This window comes from Lepidochelys olivacea (genome assembly GCF_965140295.1).
Source record: "Lepidochelys olivacea isolate rLepOli2 genome assembly, chromosome: 1".
NCBI classification, from domain to species: Eukaryota; Metazoa; Chordata; order Testudines; family Cheloniidae; genus Lepidochelys; species Lepidochelys olivacea.
The window spans coordinates 52833180-52857843 of record NC_140411.1 but is presented as its reverse complement, the minus strand read 5'-3'; the positions used below and the strand labels follow the sequence as shown (position 1 = coordinate 52857843).

General features: G+C 40.4%; 1 protein-coding gene across 4 annotated transcripts in view; it reads left to right on the top strand.

Moving 5' to 3' along the window:
- DCLK1 (doublecortin like kinase 1) overlaps positions 1 to 24664 on the top strand; it is a 333830-nt gene that overhangs the window by 150733 nt on the left and 158433 nt on the right. The window lies entirely within an intron of this gene.

Genomic DNA, 24664 nt, shown 5'->3' with positions numbered 1-24664 from the left:
AGAGTAGCGAGGGTGCTAATTGTCAGAGGGGGAGGGAGATTTGAAATTTTAAGTTGTTCTGCTGCACGTAGGGTATTAAATAATGTCAAGGGTGCCTAGAGAATATGAATGGGCATCCTTTTAAACATTCGTACAAATCTCAATAAAGAAATAAAATAAAAGCTCACTGAAAGGATAGCTATGAAATTTTTGATTTTATATTTACCATTCATTGTGTGGCCCCAGGCTTTATTTACTGCTCATCATCCAAACCCTGCACTGAATACGGAATTATTAATTTCTTCATGGACTTCTTTAAGGTTCTCATCACTATTATTGCTTCACAAACATTGAGTGCATCTTCACAACACCTTTGCAAGGTGAAGGGTGGTATTATCCCCATTTTATAAATGGGGAACTAAGGCACAGAGATATTAAAAGCCAAATTCTCTGAAGTGTCCACTGTATTTAGGTGCCCAGCTTGACAAGTCTATGGCCTGATTTTTGAGTGTGTAGCATTTTAATAGCATATTATATTTAAAAAGTGTGGCCTTCAACTGCCTTAACCATAAGACTATCCTTTCTTTCCCCACAGTCCCCTTCTCACTAGGTACATGCCTTCCAACATTTGCAACAAATGAGGCAGGGCTCTTAAAACAGGTTCCTTCACTACACACCCTTGTTTCATCCCCAGCCCAGGTCCAGCTCTCTGAATGAGGCAGAGGCCTGGTGGAAAAAATAGTATGTGATCAGGTAATTAAAGCCTATATATTAACATGTACACACAAGGAGACTGAATAAAAGTTGCCCGGGCAGCCTTAGTTCTGGCATTTTCTAACTTTTGCATGCTAGACTTTGCAGTCATTTGGACTTTCAAATCTGCAACACGGACCTTTACCATTTTAGGTGCGTTACTAGCAATGGTGGTCATGAGGGTGGTAGTACTAGGCTGTTAGTCTATATGTGGACTAGCTGTGAGGGTGACAGACCAGGTGCCAGGTCTTGCCAAGGCTTTAGGCCTAAGCTGAGCACTGACCAATTAATTCATTGCTGTAAACCAGTCTGTTTCACCTGTGTGTAAGTAGGGTTAAGGTGGCTATTGAACTTATAATGATGTGTTTAGACTTTATAAAGTGCTTGTAAATTGCTGTGTGCATTAATCTCACTTATAAAATCTTTATTGCATGCTATAAGGTAATATTTAAGTTTTTGCTTTTTAACTATAAAAATGTTTGCTCTGAAACTGTGAACCCAGTCAGGAGTGATTGTCTCCTGCCCATAAAGAAGGCCTATCAAAACTAAATGGGCCATTGTGGGACATCATAATACAAAGACTTGGTTAATTTCCCCTTCATGCCCATGAAGAGGCTACAAGCAAAAGAGCTCATCCTGTCAGCTTAAATTCTGGAAGAAGAAAATAAAAATAGCTGACAAGGACATTTTTCATCTCCTTTGCTGTTTGGACTCTCACAGGGCTGGAGCTATGAATCAGAAGCAGCGATCCCAAAGGTCAACCTGGGTTAGCCCTAAAAGACATTTGAAGCTGACAGATTACTGCAACTCTGCCACCTTTTGGAACCACAGACTGTAATCCATTTGTGTATCTATGCTTGACTGCTTTAACCTTGTAATATCTCTCTCATTTCTTTCTTAGCTAATATATCCTTTCCTAATTTACTATAGGATTGGCTTTAACCACCGGATAGATAGGGGAAGGGATTCTGCAGTGCAGTTCTAGAAGTCAGTGGGCTGTTAGCTTGAATTATCTTTTTCTTCAATTCTTTCTGTAACCTAAGTATGACTCTGGATCAATAAATGGTTGAGTCTTGCACCCTTATCCATCAAAGCCCTTTGGTTGTAAAGGTCCATAAGACTGACAATGCTGCAAACCTAGTTCTGCTTTAGACTATGGTAAGAAGACTGTCCAGCGCTCTGCAACATAGTTGATATGTGTTGTCATGTCTGCCTTGCTGAGCCACGTTCCACAGAGACTTGCTGAGTACTGTCAACTACACACTTCACTGGTTTAGGAAGAGAAGACTGTTTCTTCCTATGCACTTCTACTGTAGCTGCTGCTTATGTCCTCAAAAAGTCAAGTTTTCCAATTGCTCGAAGTACTGTTTTAATTTCAACCTTTATCTTAGTTTTTTACATCACTAAAATTTAATGATATGTTAAACTTGTCTGTAATTGATCCCTGACAAGAAAAGTATGTTATTGACCTAAACATCTTTGCAAGAGCATGCATCATTCCTTTGATACCACATCATTACACACAAGCCAGATAGTTTATATTGACTTAATATAAATGTTTTATCACAGATCTAAAGAAAGGATCTCATTACATTTGGGAAAAATTACTCTTCCCTCCCTCACACCACTCTAAAATCAGTTTAGCACTTCTATAATAGCACCTTTGACCTGACGCTCTCAGTGCACTTTGCAAATCTTATTTAGGATTTGTTTGTATTTAATAATAGAAATATTACTATTGAGATTTCACAAATGAGTAAAATGGGGCATACAGGTTAGTGACTTTTTTGGGTCATGCAGGAATTTAATTGGTAGAACGAGATCAGAGGTAGATCAGCTCATGCTCCATTTTGTGTGTTAAATATAACTCTTACTAAGGGAGAGAGTGAGCCTTTGTTCCTGTTTAGTTTCTGGAGTCCACTACAGCTGCAAGGAGACTTGGTCCTTCATTTTAAGTGCCAGAGCTGGTGCTTTTAGCACTCTAGTTTCTGGCTTCAAACACTCTCCCAAACAGAGTCAGCTAAATAAACACAAGACCATTTGTCCTCCCAAGGAAAATCGAAACGTGCAGATTTTTTAAAGAAGCTATCCTTTTAAAATTCTTTGAAAATTTAGGATCCTGTTCATTAAACAGAGTTTAACAGAGGAGGCTTGTTTCAAAGTGTCAGGTACATTATGTATTAGGATATCTAAATTTGAGAAAACACTTGGAAGAGGATGCCAAAAAGCTTCTGATAAAGCAGAAGCGGTTAAAGTCCACTTGTTAGTGGATTCAGATTTTTGGTGTCAAATGAAGGAGTTGCTTCTATCCTGCCCAGCTGGAGGTGGTAAAGATTATAGCAGTTAAGATGGTGGCAGGAAATAACAGAGTGGGTGAAACAGGAGAAGAAGGGAAGTTAACTGAGGCTTAAACCAGGTTTGTAGAAGCACTGCACCTCTTGGTCTCTCATATGCCAGGTATGAGGCAGAGCCCTCCAGAATGGGTAGCAAAGAACTGATGTTCCTGGCAGTCATTTTTTGCCACCTATCCAGCCATTATATCACTGACAATATAAACATTTTGTGTTTTACTTTTCTTCATCTAAATAGTGCAGTACCTACTTGTAAACATTTTGCTTTATCTTGGGGTTTTTGTTTGTCTTTCATATCAAGAAAGACAATGCAACAATCTTTCACTCCATCAGTCATTCATCTAGCTCTGCACTGGAATCATAAATATGCTTCCAACCAAAGGCTTTCACAGCCTTGCCTCCCTGCCTGCTGCCCCGACCCTAGCAATCCTCCCTGCTGCTTTTATATGCTAGGAAAGCTACCACACGCTGCAGTGATTACTATGGGATTATGCCGGGGAGCAAATGAAGATGATGAGAGTGGTGGAGAAAGACAATTTTCACATGTCCTGCCACACAGGGAGAGCTTTAGGTCTGAGAAACTCATCAGTGTTCTGACAACTAATGTCTCAAATGCTTTTCTCAAAATCACAGGAAGATCCAAATCTTAACGGCTACATAGCTGCTACAATTTATGGATTTCCCTGTGATAGTTTCCTTTATTTTGAATAGAAATTCTCCCTGACTTAAGTGGTGGTGTATTTGATTTCTAAGTCTTGGGGAGATGCAAAAGTTTGTGTAGCCCCTTTCTAACTGCAGTATCAGAAAAAATTGGTCTCTGGATAGGTCTGAAGATAAGTGTGCATTCTTCTGCAGAAGTACATCATTGATGTAGGGGAAACTGCCCCTGTGTTAGGCAGCCTGAGAATGAAAAATTGAAGAGCTTTGCCTATATTTTTTGCATATTTGTTGAAGAGAAGCAAGAGAGCCAGGCTTCAGGTAGCATGTTGCACCATCTTGACACCTCACGTGTGAAGTAGGAAGATATTTTACAGGGAAGGCTCCTGGTGCAGCTGGCATTTGTAGTCATTTAGACTGCATGGTGAGATTAGAAAGGAGGCAAAATGAAATGATATCTAACAGCAGCGCAATTCTATTGGGGCAAGATAAGTCACCACTGCACTATCGCTTTTTCATGTAACAATAACCTCTGCTCATCTGTTCTCATTACTGAGCAACCCCCTTTTCACCCCAGTATTAAACCTGTTACTTGAATGAAATGAGTTTAGGTAAGTAGTCTCAGGTCAGTTCTTAATGGATGGTAATTCAAATGATGAGAGACACAATTTGGTATGAATTATTGTAACTGACCATCTTTACCCTGGAGAGCATCAAAGCATATCTAACAGACTGTATCTTTCTGTTTGAGAGAGATTGGATGTTGTCAGCCTGTCCAGGTGTGAGGGGCTTCCCATTGTAATTCCTCCCTTTTTTTCCTTCCCTTTATTCGTTACTCTATAGCTTTCATGCTAGCCAAAACTATAATTCAATATAAAAGTGTTGGTAGCTTTAAAAACTAGTCTTGGACATCACCCAACAACCTCAATTAAATTGACCTTGGATATTGACATGAATAATGCCAGTGCTAATGGGCTTGCTAAGGTGCAAATGACCTGACAAAATGTGTGTGCCTGCTGTCATGCAAATATTTGATACAAGACTCCTTTCATCCCGTGACTTTGGGGAGGAAACGGACCTTTCTTCAAGATTTAAACTATGATTTAACTTCTCTTACTAGTGCCCAAGAAAGGGGCATTAGTATACCACAAGCAAAACCAAAGCCCTATGTTGCATACTGTGCCTGATTCAAAGCTATTTAAAAGCAACTAGTGGTGTTATATAAGCTAATGTTCAATTTTCTGTTGTGCTATCTATTGCTTCTCCCCCTCCCCCACCAAAAGTCTCTGTCTAGATATTTGTAAAGTAACCAAATTCCCACTCCATCTTATCTATGCATGCCTTTAGTTGCAGGGATAATTTGTGTAGAGATTTAGAAAATCTTTGGAAAGAGTTGTTTTAACCCCAATGAGTTTTCTTCATTTTGTGTACTGGTAAATGCATTTTCTTCCAGACTGCATGCACAGATTTTAATCTGCTGTAATGATCTGGGTTTCAGCCATTTCCTTGCTGCAAATGAATAATGAATGAGCTGTGGTTTGAAAGCTAATGGTTCAAGATGAAATCAGAAGCTCATTGCAAGTTGGGTAATATTCATTTGTCATCTCCATGGAAACATCTATTTATCAAGACACTGCAGTTTAAGACTGTAATAAGAAAGTAACCAATTGCTGTGACTTAAGGTCTTTTGTTATAAAACAGATTTAACAAAATATAGAACTAAAAAGTGCACCCGTATATTTTTAGTGGGGCAGCTTTTTCCAAAAATGCACAAATGTTTGGCCTAGTGGGATATTGTTTGTGAAACTAAAGAATCCAAAATTGGCAAAGCACAATAGAAAACATGGTGTTCCAATTATAAAATGACTATACAGTATTCAAAAGTAGCAGTGGCCTAGCATCTTCACTATATTTGATATGCTTAGAGCCATTTAACAATATATTAAATTCTTGCTCAATTTTGCAGTAGCTGAGGTGAATATGTGAGAGAAAATACTAATTTCTAAGTTCTCTCCAGACTAGTTCCAGACTTCAGTTAGTGGAAAATGAGTGGTGTGTGGCAAAAGGTGCAGTCTTATGACTGGGTTGCTTTATTTTTTCCTATCTGGGGCATTCTGTTCTAATAATTAAAAAAACACACACACACAAATAATGAAACCTCATTTAATATGCCAATCCATAGCAAGCTCCATGTTTTACTTGTATGAGTACAGAGCAAAGGCCCCAATCTATTTGTTCCAGGATTCTTAACAGCTTATTAACTACACCCAGGTACGTAGGGCTTGTGTACACTTACTGCACTTGTGAAGACTGCTGTAACGCTTAGTGAAGATGCTACTTATGCTGACTTGGCATAGGTACTCCATCTCCCCAAGAGGCAGTAGCTGTGTTGAAGGGAGAAGCCCTCCCAACATCATGCTGTCTAGACCAGAAGTTAGGTCAGTATAACTGGCACTCAAGAGTGTGGATTTCTCACATCCTTAGTGACGTGGTTGTACTGTCATAAGTTTGTAGTGTAGACCAGGACTAAGACTCTGAACTTGGAAGGGGAGAAAAGGGAAGAGTTAAAAGGGTTTGCTTTCCTTAGATATGGTTGATGTGCGTGCCAGCCCGTCAAGGTTTAGGAAGGAGTTAAAGCCATGCAGGCTAAACTTGTCTCTCTCCTCACTACGGAGGAACAAACCTAGCTCAGAGATTTCTAGGAATTATAGTCATCTAAGGCAGATAAGTTTGTAGTTGGGGGTCCTGGCAAGGGTTCTGAGATTTATATAAAGAACTTACTTTCACAGAACGTGGGGAGAACAGGAAGGAGCTGTGGTGCTGAGGTATGTCTTCTGCAAATTATGGGCAAGAAAATCACTTCATTTTGTCTCTCTTTTTTTTTTAAATTTATATAAAGTCACTTTGAGGAAGAGTCCTCTGAGGAGGTGCTGAGCCACTTGCAAATGGACTGAGAAATCAAGCACCTGCCAGGAGATTTTTCTTCTTTTAAAACAGAATGGTTTGTGACTGTTTGCTTTCTGTTCTCTATTAATATGCATTATGGACTCAGTTCTACAATGTGATGAGCACTTTTGCCCTAATCCCGCAAAGCACTTAAACACATGCTTATATTTTAGCATGTCAGTGGTCCCATTGACTTCCTCAGGGCACCATTTCTTATATTGATTCCAGTGGGAGTACTCATTGGCTATATCCAAGATGCATGTTCTTTCATTCACACATTTGTGTCTGGATCAATATCCACAGGTCATGATAATTATTGTATTTTGTTGTAGTGCTTCTTGTCTCATGTTACCATAGAGACAGAAGATGCTTCACAAAGACATTGTTCATTCTGGAGGGTAGGGACTGTAATGTTCTCCTTGATTAACTTGAATAGGAAAATGAATGATGGAGGTTTGAAAAGGTGAAAGCCGGAGGAGAAGCTAAAAATCCTGGGTAAGAGGAGAGAATGAAGTGAAGGAAAAAATGAATCTCCTCTCTCATCACTCATGAATGAGTGCGAGTTCCAGAAAAGCGAGTTCAGGGATTTGGAAGTGGTAAGAGTGACAGACAGGCAGAATATGGGTCCCCTAAAGTCTGTAAACAAGAGATTTCTTATTTTTCTAAAGTCATCAAGCTTGGAGTTCTGCAATGCACGTCTCCTGGGGGGGGAGACGTCATTTAAATCACTGAAGGGGAAAAAAATTCTTGATGGGATTTCAAAATAATTTTTTCTAGTCATATCTGGGCAAAAGGGTGCTGATTATGAAATCAGGGCATCTTGGACAGACAGTGTAAAGCAATGACAAATCAGAGGATCCTCAGAATTTGTTGATGGTGTAGATTACTCACACTAGGAGAAGGAAAATAATGAGAGGTTTGTGTCACTTATTTGTCAGTGAATTGTGTCTAGATTGTTTCAATTTTTCAAACATTACCTGGAGGAACATTATTCCTTTTCTTCTGTTACTGTCCTCATTATTTTGCTTAGAGGCTTACCCTCTCCAGCAAATTGAATTTTTGCAGTGCTAAAAAGGTCTTTTTTAGCTTGTGCATTAAATAATTTACAGCATTTTAGGGATTTAACCTGACTCTTACCATTTTAGTGAGCTGAATAACTGAAACACATTTGTTAAGCCACAGCCCCACCTTGTGTGTAAATAGAAGATTACAACACTGAGTACAGGCTGTTTACGTAGGTAACTACATTTCATGTTCATAGTAAATTAGAAACTACATGTGACAAGTAAGGATCTCTTGCTCCCACATATTGGGATGTACAGTATGGGTGTATATGCAGGATCACAGCAAGAAAGATGATATTGTGCTAAATATTTGAGTTCTATAAGTTAGAAAATCAGTTCACACTAAACAGGGCAAGTCTTTCATATAATTGATAGTGGGTCAGTAAAACAGAGAATTTGAAATCTATATGGGATAATTAAAGGTTTAGTGACATCCCAGTTGAGCCAGTTTAAAAAGACATGGAACTATTTAAACCCTTCATTTAAAAAAAAGCATTTACTTTCCTGAGCACTCATGGTAACACTATAGCTAATTCAACAGTGCTGTGTATAGTTAGGGTGACAATTTTGTCTCTGTTATTGTTGTGTGAAATAACATTAAAGATAAGGAGATACGTGATGGTTGTGTTTTGTGTCTATCCGAGCCTCTTAACATTAAAAATAGTGCATTCTCTCTGTCTAGATTTCCCTACATTGAAAAAAGAGTTGATGCCCTATTTTTGGTAATCATTATATTTGTTTGCATCCCTAATAACTTCTGATGAGAAAATTCAAAAGGTGTGTGGAGGTTCAGTTGAAATGTAAACTTTGGAGTGTCTCCTTGTTGCATGAGACTCTCCAAGTCACGCTCCTCAACAAAACAGTGGTTGCCAGTCCCCCCCCCCCCACCACCACTCTGTTGGCAGACAAGATTCCAATGAGAGAAGCTCTACCAATGATGCCTCTGTTACCCCCACCCCTCCCAGCAATAGTTTTAGACTCTTTTGGGAGGAGGGAAAGAGATCTAGATTCACCCTCTCTAGGTATGACAGATCTGGGAGGGGGAAGCTTAACCAGCTGTCCACCTAGCATCTTCAAGGAAAGACTGATGCCTAAGCTCCTGCTCCTTCTGACATGTATTGCCAGTAGAAGGACTCAGCAGCCGATCTTTTGTGCGTTGGTTTTGCTCTCCTATAAATATAGTGCTGCTCTGGGACAATTTTCTTTGAGTTTCCATCAAGAGTTTGTTCCACACCAAATTTCTAATCTTGTGAGAAGAGAGGGATTTATTTACGTTCTCAGGATACTTTTTATTGGAAGAGAGGGAAACAGGCAGACCCCTAGTGACTTTTGCGGAGGTAGGAGAGGATTACATGGAGACCCTGATCTCATTGGAAGGAGGACTAAGGAGGAGGACTAAGGAACCACATCCACAAATGTCATCAGGGAGGCAGATGGGAATTTTTTGAGTTAAATGGAATTTATCCAATTTAAGGCAAGGGGGGACTTTAGGGATAGGTGAGTGTTTGGTCTATTTATTTCTTGTCCAAATGATTTAATTTATCTTACAAATGGCTACACATTGTCAGTAATTGCAACTACTTAGTAATTACAGAGTAAGCAGATCAAAAAGTAATGATCACCTGACTTACATGAGAAAAACAATCATGTAGTCATCTTGTAATAGTGTGTAATTACTCTTCTGCTACACTGTAAATATGGTGTGATTTGAACAGTTGGACATTACGATGCTATGTAAACAAAGTTCAGTTAAGATAGTCATATTCTTGATGTTACCCAGTTGAATTGCCATGCCTTCTTTGGAGATTTAGCATGTGGCCTTGAAAATACAGCCATACATAACTGTTCCAGGACAGAAATTGAAAAGTGGCTTCCAAACCCAAGAGGCTTCTGCAGTATGTGGCAAGCAAGCACCTAGATCTTCCACTGAGACACTGGTGGACTAGCTGAAAATTATTGGTTGTAAGTGGTTGTTCTTACTGTTCTAGTACCCCGTGGTGTCAGAGTGCTAAGGCGGGTACTAGACCAGTAAGAACTGGTGGTTGCAGAGGGCTTTGCCTCAAATGCCTTTGGTGGCCACTTCCATGGTAGACGGGTCTTATGTGGCCTGGCCATCTGATCAGGTCACTTAAAATTTCTTCTGGGGTAACAAAGGCCAATTATAAATCCAGATAAATATCCAAACTAATAATTCTTCTGCACCTCATGGTCTACTCTAAATTCTTCTGCTTTTGTCCCTACTCCTGAGCCCTGCAGAGTTCTTCCTCTGCTGCTGCTTCCCCAGCAGCCGTTCCCCACTGCCTCCCTTCCTCAGGGACTGTGGCAGTTTACCTCAGCGGTCTCCCTGCTCTTTAGGGCCCATCTCCATCCCCCCACCAGCCCCACTCCCTCACACCTGGATCCTAGCCTGTTCTTTGTGAGTCTCTTCAAGCCTGGCTTCCCTGTGCCTTTCCCAGAGAAGAAACTCCCTTTGCTCCTCTCCTGGGTCTCCTTCCCCAGACTGAGTTCACAGCTTACTTCAAGTAGTCCTCTCTCTGATCTCCTGCAGCCAGGGGCCAGTTATTAGAATTAAGGCATCATCACACTCAGCTGGGGGATAGCTGTCTGATCACAGGCAAGGCTGAGCTGAGCTTGTTTTAAAGGTCTAGCCAGTCTGTGACAATGATAAAGTAACAAAAGACCTAATTTTCAGTGATTGAAGTCAATGGAAGTTTTGCCATTGACTTCAGTGGGAGCAGAATCTGACACTGGGAGCATATCATTGCTCCTGCTGGCACTCAACAAGGAGTTTAGCTGATTTTGTAAAGGGAAAAATCCTCTACAATATCAGTAAAACTGTATCTTTGGCATTTCCAGTTCTAGGATTAATGGAGTGATTATTACTGGGGCTTTCAAAAACCTGTAGTTTAGGAGAACTTAAAATTTTCAGGAGTGGAGCTCTGCTCTGTTCAGGACTTAGGGAGGTCTGGGGAAGGTGCCAGAGTTAGCGGAGCAAGTGGCCTCACCATGCTCTGGTGGCAGCTCTGCTGCCTCCTTCCTGCATATTCCCTCCTATCCCCCATGACTCCATCCCTAGCCCTCTCATCTGAACCTGCTAGTCACCCCCAGAGAACATGGGTAAACTTCCATCGACCTTGAGTTTGTTATTCCAGAGTCCTGACCAAATGCCAGAGAACACTGTACTATTGTGGGAAGATCTTTAGTGACTACAAAGTGGGATAGACCCAGGGTTATTTCTTGTACAAGAATTCCAACATCAGTGTCCACTAACTATTCTCGTTCTGGGTTCTGTCTCTCTGGGGGGAGGTGTGCAACTCTCAAAGCAGCACCCTGGAACCCTCATATGCACCACTGTCATATAATTAATACTGTTGTACAACGTATGCCTTGTGAGGTATCATTTTAAAAGTCTGGATCTGTTGAACATTAATATTCTGTTGGATTGTATGTGCTATCATTTTATGTGACGTTATGAAGTTTTGCTATGTGTGTGTTACTAAAATAGGTTGTGAGGTTGGGAACACCCACAAGCAGCCTTTCAGGTACAACAATGGAGTAGCCAGACAGTGGTTAATGGCTCATCAACACCCATCAAGGAAAGAATCCACTATCCCAGAAACTATATACAATGGAGATTCTCGGAGATAACACATATACAGTGGAGACTGCTCGACCAGTGGGGATTTCCTGATCCCCATGTCACAGCACAAGATGTTCCCAACAAGCTAGAAGAAACTATAAAAGAAGGGAAGTGACAGCATCACTTGGCCTCACTCCCCCCACAGGTCAACACTTGGAGACACCTCTGGAGAGCAAAGACACTGAACTGGGGGAGGGTGATCCCAGGCTGGGAAAGAGTCCCAGCCTGTGTATTGAGGATCTGTGACGTGTTTGTGCCATCTGTCAGGCTGAGACACTGTTTGATTCAAATACTGTTTAGTTTGTAGAATTCAGACTGCAAATTTATTTTTATTTCTTAGGTAACCAACTTTGATCTCTATGCTTTCTATTTATAATCACTTTCTGTAGTTGATAAATCGGTTTTATATTTTACCCCAAACTGTGTTTTGGCTGAAGTGCTTGGGAAATCTCAGCTCAGTTTACAAAGGCTAGTGTGTGTCATTCCACGTTGAAGGACGGGCAGACTGGGTAATGAACTTATACTGGCCAGGCTTCTGCCCAGTGCAAGACGGTAGATTTCTGGGGTACAAGGCTGGGGGGAATTGGCCTCCCTATTGATGGTTCATGAGTGGCTGGGAGATCATTCATGTAACTCAGTTGGGTGTGACCCTGCCTGTGGATGTCTGTGTAAGTGCAGTACCTGACAGAGGTGTGTGGTTTGACTCAGCATCACAGGTTGAGAGGGACACCCCAGATTGGTGGGACAGAAGGCTAAGCGGTCTGACAGTCCAGGTTGCACCCTGGGAGCCCCATTAAAGGAGGAAAACTACCTATTTGGATCACCTTCACTACTTGCTGTGACATTTTGTTTTTTCTTTTGATGTCTCTGACCCAGTTACTGACGAGGTGCCACTCTGCTTAGGTTGTGCATCTTACATGATCTCAGCCCAGTGCAGCATGGCTTATAGGCATTACCTTTTCTGAGATTCAGTTGCATCCTGCAAACCTTTGAAGTTAGGGCCTGAAGCAAGTCATCTTGACTTCAACAGAAGTAGGATTGAGCATGTAGTGCCTGAGACACACTGCTGCTTCCAGTATTTCTAAGACTAGTAGAAGCATTATTGTGTTAACAAACACACTGAAGGGCAATATTAAAGTCGAAATTACTTTTGGTACGATTTTTTTTCCCCAACATGGTGCCAAGTTTTCCATAATTCCATCTTTATCTCTCTAGTGTACTTGAACACACTGCCTGCATGGATTACAAATTCAACAAATTCTGCTAAAACTGTGTAGCCTGACATGTATCATTTTTATCACATCATCCCCCAACAGGTGGGGGATCACCCAAGTGAATCACTGTGAATTTAGGTCTGTTAGACTTGTGTTGATTGTAGCTAACAGAATCAGAACATAGACAATATTTATAAACAAAACAATCTGAAGCTGTGCAAGGACAGATTCTGAATTCCATAACTGCTAGGACCTCCAGTTCAACCATTAGTTAGCCAGCTATTGTACCTTAACACATACTGCTAGAGTGGTGAGAATCTTGGAGTTTTCTTCAAGCCAGTTATGCTGCAGACTTTTTTTTTTTAAATCCACATAATTTGCAAATGCTTCTATCTAGTATTTCTGGTACAACTGACATGAATAGGAAATGCTGCTCTGATAGCAGGTATATGCCTGTGAAAATGTCCATATGTACTGAATGAACCATGCTTAAGCCTATGGTTCTGGCAGGGAAAGTTTAAGTGAACTTCACAGTTGAAGTGTGAAGTGGGAAAAAAAGGTAAGTCATGGAAATTGGGGGTTAGGGGAGGAGTTGGAGAGCAAGCACACCCCACAGTCATTCTGCAGCAGGCCCAGCTCCCCACTCTGGGCATTGCAGCTAGGTTCACTGGGTAATAGTGCCACTCAGGTTTGGACAGTCTTCCCCTCTATAGATGGAGATATAGTGACGGATGCCCTAGGGTGCAATGCCACTTAGTTCGGGGACCAAATCAAACAGGTTTTTACAACCATTTCCAAGATTTCACTGACTTTATTCAAATTCATGATTTATGTGACCACAGTGATAAAATCATAGCCTTAACCATGATGCTTCTAAATTCCCGTGACATCACTTCTGTCTCAACACTTTTTCTAAACTATATTACAGCTGCTACTAAAATCATCTGAAAGTGTGTAGAAGAAGATGAATTTTCTAGTCATTTGTTAACCTTGCATGCAATGCTGTTCACTTGTAAAATCAATGAACATGTGATTGTCAGCAAAATGATGAATGCAATAGTATTACATACTATCCCAAATTTTTCTTAGCCAGCATTTAACTGGAATAATATACTTTATACCTTAACAATTTCTGCTTTTAAAAAAGCAGCTATTTTTCTGATGAACTAATTGCTACTTAAATATTAAAATCTCTTTTCATTTTTTTTACTTGTTATAGATGAGTTTGTTATACAGGAGTTAATTTTTTGAGTCATCCTGCCAAGCACTTTTTTCTTCTGATTTATGTGGCAGAGCTCCTCTTGAATCCCTTTAGTTCTTGCAACTATATTCACTTTATTCTGTGTTTTGCTGACTGTAATTCCCTTCAAACATTAACGGTATCTATGATTTTGATTGCCTTCCCCCATGCACTTTCCATGTTCAGGTTTTTTTAAACTCTTAAATCTTTGAGTATTCCCTCCTGAAGCCATACTGCCCATAGGTTTTTTTCTTGCATTTTTTCCCTTTCAGAGGAATTAATCTGTTTTGTCTTGTTTTGATTTGATTTTGTGTGATGTGATCTTGTCACATTCCTGTATTTTTGTGCTTCTTCCCATCTTACTATATTTTTTTTAATTCCTTAGAACTTGCTGCTCCGAGAGTATTGCTGCATTCTGTGAACATACTCTTTAATAAGGTTTTGCATTATATAGCACTTTCAACGTTCAGTGCACCTTAGAAACAAGAATCCTCACAACATTCCTGTGAGGCACATAAGTACACTCTCCACTTTACAGATGGAGAAACTGAGGGGGGAAGTTGTGACTTGTTGAGGGTAAGAGAGAAAAGCACTGTCAGTTGGAATTAGAATTTAAGATTGTCTAATTGTCATTCCCCTCTGCTCATAAATGGCCCAACAGAGGAAGGGCTCTATAGTTTTCTTCTTTTTTGATTTTCATTCCCTTTATCTAATTTCAGTACTGCTTTCTTAATAGTCAGATTGTAGCTCACTAGCATTGTAAATACTTCTGACATGCAACAATACTCCTCCTCATCTCCTTTCCCTTTGTCTAACCATCTGATATTGACTATACAGACTTCCCAGTTTGAGAATATCCCACCAGATTTCAGCTATGCTCAGTAGCTGCTCATCCCCTCATTTAGTAATGCATCTATTGGAAACGCTCTCTTTGAATGGACATGGTTGAATATATAACACTTAGCAGTGAGACAATGTAACAGATGACCAAGATAGAACTTTAGTCTACACTGAGTGCTCCCCTCGTGGCTTGATACTCTGGGAAGCCCATCATTGGAATAACAGCCTTTTTACATGGACACTTATATTTATTTTACACCCTCTCCATCTGTTGTGTTAAAGTCTGCAATAGTAATGGAAACTATTGTCAAATAATCTAAGAAGTGACTTCAAGCACATCTAAATGTCTCTTTGGATTGCACTTTAGATTTATTGCCTACAGTCTGCATTTAAAAGAAATAGAAGCTCTCAATTTTCACTTTTCCTGGAGCATAAAAGTCTTAATAATTAGATCATATGATCTGGTTATTGAAAGGATTGTTATTATTCAGTCCCAACTGACCCTCTGGAATTTGAAGAAGGTGTCTTGTTCAGGGTTTTACATTTTCTGCTATTTTATTGCCCTTATTACATGAAATGCTACATTATCACCACACTTGTATTGTTTTTGTAAGGGTTCCAGCTGCAGTATACAATGACTTGTTGAAACCTTGACATCTGTTTTCCTTTTTTCCGCTTTCTATAAGTCAAGCTTGTCACCCTTCTCTAGTGTTGCATGCTGAGACTTGACTTAGCCTGTGTACCTAGCCAAAAGGTATCATGCATCTCAGTTAAGTTCCAGACTGTATATAATGGAGTGATGTTGTATACTTTTTTTTATCAATGATTATGCTTGAAAGAAATGCAGTTTACGACACTATTGCTAGAGTCCTCCGTTAGTCATTGAGCTAACAGGAAAACACTGTCCAAGATATGAAAATGCTGTTGGCCTGCAGTAGAACATTTAATATTTTAGAAATAAAATGTCTTCAAAGGAAGAAAAAGTTAATCTCCCTTTTGAAATGTATTTGTATACTTATTGGTCATTACACAATCCTTGTGTCTCTTGAAACCATGTTGAAATATTCTTGCACCACAAGTAAAAGGAGTGGTAGATTTAACTTTAAGCCTTTACAAAACCCATACTGCCTGACATCATCTCATAGCTCACTGCCTCCACTCAAAAAAGAAGCTTCCCTATAAAGCCAAAAAATCCTCAATCAAGACTAAGGTGCAAAGGGAGAGTGAGAGAGAGAGAGAGGCATTGCATCACATCACATCACATTGTCCCTGAATCAAGAGAGTATTAAGCATGGTGTAAGAATTTTTTTTTAAATGGCTTTCAGGGGACAGCCTCCTCCATTTGCAGGAGATGGACTTGGTGACATGGTGGTTCATCTCTAATTTTTATACTCCTATATAACTGCATAAATTATGATTTTGACCTTTCATACCTTGGTGAATAGCGCATACAGCTGCATTCTGATTTTAGAAGGATTTGGTAACATCTGGAGGTTAGAACCTAAATCAGGAGGTCTAGATTTTATTCCAGACAACACTGACTTATCATATGCCTTGGATATTTCTTTTATTCTCTTTCCTCATGTACAATGGGAATAATAATATATACTTTACGTAAAATTTAAGATTTTCTGATTAAAAGCTGTTCTAACAATGTAAAGCATAATTACTGATGTGGGAGGTCCACTGCCTTATGGGCCATTGAAAAAGTAGATTTTAGTAAAGATTTGGTTGTATGCACTGCAGACAGGTGTTGTACAAGAATACCTCCCATCCTGAACTGGGGTGGCCCTGCAGAGTTTCAAAGGCCTCCTTCTTGGGCCTTTGTGTTTCTTGACCCGGCCTCCCTAATCTGTAAACTCTCTCCCTGAAGTTCAGAGTCTTCATAGCCCTCCTTTTTGGGGCGTGTGTGTTTCCAGTCCTGCATCTCTGTGGCCTGTAGACTCTGACCTCAGGTTCAGGGTTTTCACAGCTTTGCTGTGACTGTCCCCTGATTTTTTTCCTCTCCGTCTCAGCAGCTCCTTTCTTAACTGAGCTTGGAGTTTCCTTTTGAGTCAGTTGTCCAGTCAAATAATCACTCGTTTGAGCCTTCCCATTTGGGTCTAATAACCCACCCACTCTACAAGACTTCTGGCCCCAGGCTCTTAAAAGGAGAAATAGTCTGGGAGGGCATTCTACCTTCTCTCTCCCAGATACTCTCTGCTCCTCAAGACCATCTTCCTTTCTCCCAATGATAGTTTATTTTTCTGGCCTTCATCCACTTTCCCTGAACACATGGAATGAGGTAACTGGCCTCCCAAACTACAGGTACATCCTCTGGCCTGAGAGGCCTGTATCTCTCACATGCACCTTAATTCTAAGTTTTATAAACAAAACCCAAGCCTACAAATTTTTGGAAAAATTATATTAAAACTACTTCAGAAGTAACAGAAAAGCTTAGTGATGCATGAGATAGCACAGTTTATACTGCTATAAAACAAGCCAATTTTATGTGTTCATTTAATACATTTAAGTATGACAGGCTACAATACCTAGGTTCTTCTAATATGACTAAAGTTTACCCTGCAAAATGTTTTCTAAGGTAGTACTTAAACTTCAATTTAAAAAAGGCATTCCATTCTCTTCTAAAAACTTATAAATTCTCAGAAATTTGGTACTTGACTCCATTTTTCTTTTAAACTAGCTAAATTCTCGAATTGTTCTCCACCCTCCTCTTAATGCACTGAAGAAGTTTCAAATTATATCTGCTGAAGTTTCTAGTGAAAAATGAACAATGATAATCCTGGATTGTTCCTTCTTACTTGCTTTAATGAAATTCAATACATGTTCAGCAGTGTGATATGCAAACTGAACTAAAAAGAAAAGGAGGACTTGTGGCACCTTAGAGACTAACCAATTTATTAGAGCATAAGCTTTCGTGAGCTACAGCTCACTTCCTCATCTGAGGAAGTGAGCTGTAGCTCACGAAAGCTTATGCTCTAATAAATTGGTTAGTCTCTAAGGTGCCACAAGTCCTCCTTTTCTTTTTGCGAATACAGACTAACACGGCTGCTACTCTGAAAACTGAACTAAGTTATTGGTTTTCATGCCTAGATACACCTGGCATGCTAGTATGAGGAATATTAGATCCAAAATGCTGAAAAATAGCAGTTTCATTTGTAAACCCACTTAAATTACAAACTAAATATCACTCTGCTGTTCAATAAAGGAGTCTAAAAAAATTGTCTAGGCTCTCCCCCCGCCCCCCTTTTCTTTTAAGACAGATTTTTTTTCTCTCACACAGGCACTCTTGATCCACTTTTGCTGCTACCAGTGTTTACTTTTAAAAGATATATTGACGGCTGCAAGGATAGTTAATCAGATTACTCTGAAGCAGGTACCTGTGTACTGGAGCCCTGCAGCAGGGGTAGGATGGTTTAAGTACATAAATACATAAAAATAAGCGTTACACTGGCCCAGAGAGCATTGATATGATTGGCTGAACCAGATGTTTGGGGTTCTGTTACTGTTGTTGTTTGTTATGAAGAACCTATATTAAGTATAGAGTACTTTACTATGTTTGAAATTCTTTTCCTTTGTCTCAAGCTATAGAATCCCAGAACAAAATGAAAAACCCCAACCCTTCGTCTTCCCGCTCACCCTGTGAAAGGATAGTATTGCATTTATTTCTAGTAGGAAAATTAGCCTTTTGTAAAGGTGTATATCTGTATCAAGCTACCATGTCCTGAAACCCATACATCTTTACATCTTTTCTTTAACCTTCTGGTAAAATAAAACAACAAAAATCCGTGGAGCTGTGCAATGTACAATAGTGCTCCTGGAACTGGTTTGAAAACTATTCCTGTCTTCATCTTTTAAATTATTTAAGTGCCATCTGTGAGCATTACCCCAAAGTAATAAGAAACCTCCTTTTTAAAATAACCACATATGAGTGTAATTAAACTTCCTTGTAATTAGAGTGTGTCCTGTTGATCATCGTTAAAATTGTCTTGATTGGAAAAGCTATAAGAAAATCACTAAGTCCCATAGGCATTGTTCTTCAGCAGTTTGTGTCTTTGGCCACCGAATGGCAGTACTGCGCTGCACTTGAAACAGAAGAAATGTGTGACTCTGGCAAAGGAAAATTAATCTGCATGTAGCTGAATACCAGACACTCAGATACATTTATTTGGGCCTATTTATAATCCCATTTGCTGTTAGAATTGCTATACCTTAAAACCTGATTGTACTGAAATACTATCCTCATAACTGGAATAACTTATGTCAGGTCCGAGTGGTAGTTTCTCCTACTTCTTCATCCCATTGCAACCTTTGTTCTTGTATGTGAAATTTCATTCACAACCACATGCTGATTAATTGTGTCATGGGATTAAAATGATCCTACTTTATGGCATTTAGCCTGGCTTTAGTTTCCTCCAGTGTAGAGGAAACCCATGATTGACATGGCCAAATGGTTCATTATCAAGGGGAAATGTTTAGTGGTCCGTTTGTAAGACTTTTATGAACAGGATTGTCTGTGGGTTTTTTACTGTGAATTTGCTTTTCCTTTAATGCCAGTGTAAAAGCATGTACTGCATATTTGGAGTAAAAGGAGAATGCCTGATAATAGATTAGTGATGAGAGAGAATCCTACATTTCTATCAGGCTAGATTCCTAGACACTGAAGATTCTATCTTCTTATTCCTAGACCAAAACAGTGTTTAGAAATTGTGGCAGTCCTGAACTTGGCCCATAAGCATGTGTTCATGAGGAAGTTGTGTTGGTTGCTCAGTTTTATAAACCTGGTTAACAAAACAGATCTGAGATACCAACTTGTAGTGGTGTTGCTATTGTAGGTCTGATACAAAATCTATTAAATAATTTTTTTCTGCTGACTTCAGTAGATTCTGTATCTGGCCCTATTTGTGAATAGAGCTACAGGTATGTATGGCTCTTTGCACAAGGTTTATTATTTATTTGTTACTGTCAGTTTGTTCCACATGATGCTTTCCAGCTGTTCAAGAAGGGATAGTCCAAGTCACAAGAAGTTCACAATCAAAGTGTAGATAGAGAAACAAGCTAGAGCTGGCTGAAAAGTGGAATTCTGATGCTTCAAAGCAAGTGTTCTGAAACTGAATGAAAAATGGAAATTTCCCATTGAATGGGAAGTCTAAAATTTTGTTTGAAAAAGGATGAACAAACATTTAGTACAAAATGTTGTAGGCTGCCTGGAGCCCTAGCAGCACATCAGGTGGGAAGCTGGTCAGCTTGGGGAACCTAGACCCTTGGGAGCTAGGGCTTCTGGCCAGCCTGGGAGTCCTAGCTCTGCCGTAATCCATTTGCCGTGCACTGCCCTGGAGCTGTGAAGACTGGAAACCTGGGCTGCTGAGGAGTTGGGGACCCATTAAGCTGGAAATGATTGTCTGACAGAAAATAAAAATTTCCAGCAAAACTGAAATGTTTCAATGGCATGAAGTTGAAAGGAAAAGACGGGAGCCTGAGGCCTTCTCAAGAGGAAGAAGTGACAAGACATAGCAACAACATAAAAGAGGACTGAAAGAAGGAGGAAAGTACTGAGATTATGGGCTTTGGAAACCGTGAGGTTGGTGGAGTTATCTACCTTGATGGAGAAGGTATAATGTGGTGGAAGGAGGGAAGACTAAGAGTTCTGGTTTTGCCACTGTGAAATTTTTCATCGGCAATAGTACATCAAAGAAGAGAGACTGTTGCAGATGTGAGTATGAATGAAGAACCCTATATTTGATAGAGGGATGATAGTTGAAGCCATTAAAATGAATGAGCTCACCATGGAAGGAGATGAAGGGGCCAAGGACAAAACCCTGTGAAACTGCCAGAATGGGGCGCACTGAAGGAGCAGTGTGAGCTGGCGGGAGAACCGTTACAACTAGAGAGAAGAGAGTTTCAAGGAGGAGCTATGACCAGCTGTGTCAAACTGGGATACGCTGTTTGAGGGTGGAGTAGAGGGGTGCCAGGAAGAGATTGCATTTGCCTTTTGTGAGTTCTGTGAGTGGAGTGAATGAGTTGGAAGGTAGACTCCAGAGAGCCAAGAAGAGTTCTTGTATTTGGTGATCTCTAGTAGAGACACTGATACTATGGGGATAAAAAACGTTCTAAGAATATAAGAGTAGATAGTTGTGGTGAGGGTGTAGAGACATCCTGCAATGTGCAGGAGGTCCGACTAGATGATCATGATGATCCCATCTGACCATAAAGTCTATGAGGGACAGTACTCTGAAGGAGCTTGGATATATGGACAAAGAGGAGAGAGAGAGGATGCTAAAAGAGGGGTTGAGATTCTCTTAGGATAGGGAAGATCATGGTGTCTTGAAGACCAAACAAAGATGGGAAAAGGTGAGTTTTGAGTAGGGAACTGAAGGAAAAAAAGGAAGGTAACATGGTGTACAGGGTTAGAGAGGACATTCCAGGCATAGGAGCCAGTACCAGAGACTTTATTAAATGAACAATACAAAGGGAAATAGAATTTTAGCAGAGTGCAGGGCTTGAACATTGGAGTTATAGGAGATGAAATAGGGTGGGGAGGAACAGTATGCTGTCAAGAGCTTTGAGAGAGGACAAAAGTAAAATTTTGATGCAGAAGGAGAAGCAAATTCAGTGAAATAAATCAGAGGTCTGTTCCAGACCAGGCCCCAAGATTTCACAGTCCCTGCACAGCTCATTTTTCATGTGATAGCTTATGTCATCATGAGCCATGTAGCTGGTCAGTGCAGTAGTGCATTGGTGCAGCTGTTGAAGTAAGCTAACCTCTCTTTAGGAGAGCTTTTGGGTGTGAATAGGTGCCATTTGTTCCTTGCTACCTACCATGACTCAGTAGTGATGTCTGATTTCAAAAAAAGCTTGAACTGGCTGTTAATGAGAGAGACCTTTCACAAGACAGCGCTAATAACAGCTGTAAAACTCCAGTGTTCACAGAGAACTCCACATGATGACAACTTGCGGGGGGAGGGTGTGAACAGGAGGAGGGGTACTATATTTGTCAAAATACTCTTCTTTCCTCTCCATCCTCTCCAAAAAAAACTCTTCATCCAGGTCCTGCTTCATGTAGCAGGCTCAGGGATGGTACCTACAGTATCTTGTAGAGCCAACCTTTCTGACAGCTTCTCCCCGACCTTGGATTTTAAAGGTGTAAACTTTAGATGGCTGATGTTTTAAAAGTTTCACATGATTCATCATAAATCAGACTTTTCTCAGAAAAAGATAGTGACATGTTTACAGAAAGCATGGTCTCACCTGAAGTTCCCTCTTTTTAAAAAATATGGCACAGTGTTCTATAATGCAACAACACAAAGACCAAGTACGGGATTATAGCCTGGCATGAGGTATAGACTGGAGAAGAATTCCTCTCCTCAGGAAGGACTCTTCCTCGCTGAACAAAACAAAGTAACATGTGAGTTATCAGCAACACCAAATGGAGGTTGAGGAACATGTCCATTATTGAAGTGAACAGCTATTAAAATTAATAATTGCATGGATGAGCTCTCAGTTCTCTTGCTTCAGGGCACAAACAGTTCAACAGTGGGATCAGAAAGAAATTTACTCCTCTGGTATAGCAGCGCACAATTAAATGCACGATTGAGGGGGTGGAGGCTAGATTACATCTGATTGGCAGCAGGATACCAGGGCATTTTGGCTGTTCAGTATGGAAATTCACAGGTCTGTGACTCTTGATGATAATGATGGTGACTTGTGCTGATATAATAATGTGAGATTGTTTACTTGTTTCTGAGGCATTAGGCTAATATGTGACACCACAAGCATCTGGTAAAGACACAATAGCTATGTAGCTTTGGCTGTTTTTGAACCAAACGGTGCCAACAGTAACATCTTCTGTTCATTTACAGAGGGCACTCTTGTAAAGAGAATCACCATAAAAAATGCTGCTTTGCTGAAAGGCTTTCACAGCTTGATGATGCAATTGTCACCATGGAGATTTCATTCCAACAGAAAAGAATGAATTCTGTGTGGTTCTGCTTTTGAAATGTGTAAACAGCAGATACCTTCTATTGCCTTTTGTCTAAATCTTCACCTTGTAAGATAACTTGGACCAGAACATAGGAAAGGAAGTCTATATATGTTAATGGTAAATTTTATTTTTCATAAATAGCCTGATCTCCAGGGATGAGATGTACATAATGGCAGATTAACGAAGTGGGCATGAATAACAGACTTTGAGCCAAAGACAGTAGGGAGGGAAGTATACTTCCCTCAGATTTGAGAGAATTATTCAAACACACTGCTCTGTGAATTTCAGTTGAAGTCTGATTCTCTTTCTTTAAAGAGGAGCTGCCTTTCTGTATTCTCCTGTGGTCCATGTTGAAGGCAGCAGGCAGAGACTGCTTTAAAATTTGCGTTTTAGTGTTGACGTAATACTTTTCGAAAGCATAGTCAGTTTGCCTGGGCAACTTGTTTCACAGTAATGACCTGTAAAAGGAGCCAGGTGCAGGCTGATTACTCTCTGATTCAAACAAAGCCAAGAAACCACTCTGGATGTGTAACAGCTGATCGCTTTGTTTATCTTTCTCTGGCATAGTCTCTCAAGGGAAGTCCTATCTCTTGACTCATTTATAACTAAACTACTGAAAAATATACTTTAGGGAGCAATCTTGCAATGACTGGGGGGGGATGAACAAGATGACATAAGAGGTCTCTTCTATCTCTGAATGTGTTATGATTATTCAAGAGCAGACAATGGGTATCAGTTACAATTTTACCATCCTAATGCATTACATGATACTGGCAATCATTCAGCCAAGTGAATGTCACCAGACTTCTTACAAGGTTTGTCTAAAGAATTTTGGAGCAAGCTTTCCATTTCGGGTGGATAGTCTTGTGTTAGGGAAGCTCCTGCTAGCACTCGAAAAACAACTGTATGACAGCACTTTAAAGTTGTAGTTTGGGCTGGATCTTGGGCTATGAAGCCTAGCCAAGGTATTACTTAAGTTGAGTGGGTTATTTTGTGTTTAGCTTAATTCTGCTCCTAATAGACATCAGTTAAATCAATTTTAAACCCTGTTTAAATCATTTTTTAGAATTTCCATTTAGCCTTATGCAGTAACTGTGATTTAAAATCATATCTGTAGTAAAAGCAGTGCAACTTTGTGTGTAGACAAACTCCAAGTGAACAGTGTTCTGATTACTATTACTTATTTGCTAAAGTCTGCTACTGTGCTTAGGGCTGTACAAAACACACAAGTGTGACAGATTTATGTTACCAATCTGCCTGGGGCTTCAGGTGATCAGGCTGAGGCCACAGGATCTTTAGGGAGGAGATGATGCAGCACACCACCTAACTGAGTTTTAAAGCTTTATTGATAAAATAATAAAATAACAGCGGAGAGCGCTGGGAGGGTGAGGGGGTTCCCCACGTCACTCAGAGGAAGGAAGAAAGCATTAGTGCCCCAAGCCCGAACCCACTTTCGTACTCACACTGGCCAGACATGGGTGTAACATAAGAAGGAGGGGGGAGGGGTGGACGGGAGTTCTTGTCCAGTACACAGGTCGTTCAGGGTCCACTGCTAATCTCCGAATTGCTCCAGCTCTCAGGAGGGTTTTAAGTCCTGGGATCCTTTGGGGATGTTCCATTTGGCAACCTCTGTTCCTGGTGCTCTTTGTGCCAGTCCAAACCGGCTTTCTGTGGTCTTCTCTGCTTTCCCAAAACACAAGGGCTCCAGGGATGTGCAGCTCTGTTCCCCCCTTCGTCGTCTCACCTGTGTTTTCCATTTCTGCAGCCCTGGTTCAGTGTACTTTTTTTTTTCGTGGGTGGCTGAGAGATAAACGCAGCTTCAGACTTTTCCTCTAGTGCCGTGAACCTTGGACTGGGGCCGAGGTCTTATCGTCAGACTGAGCTTGCTAGCTACAGTGTTGAGTTAACCCGTTCTCTGCTCTCTTTCTCCTTCCCCCTTTGGCCTCTCACAGCCTGCAAAAGAATCTTCCAGTACCCACTCACATCTTTGACCCTTCCC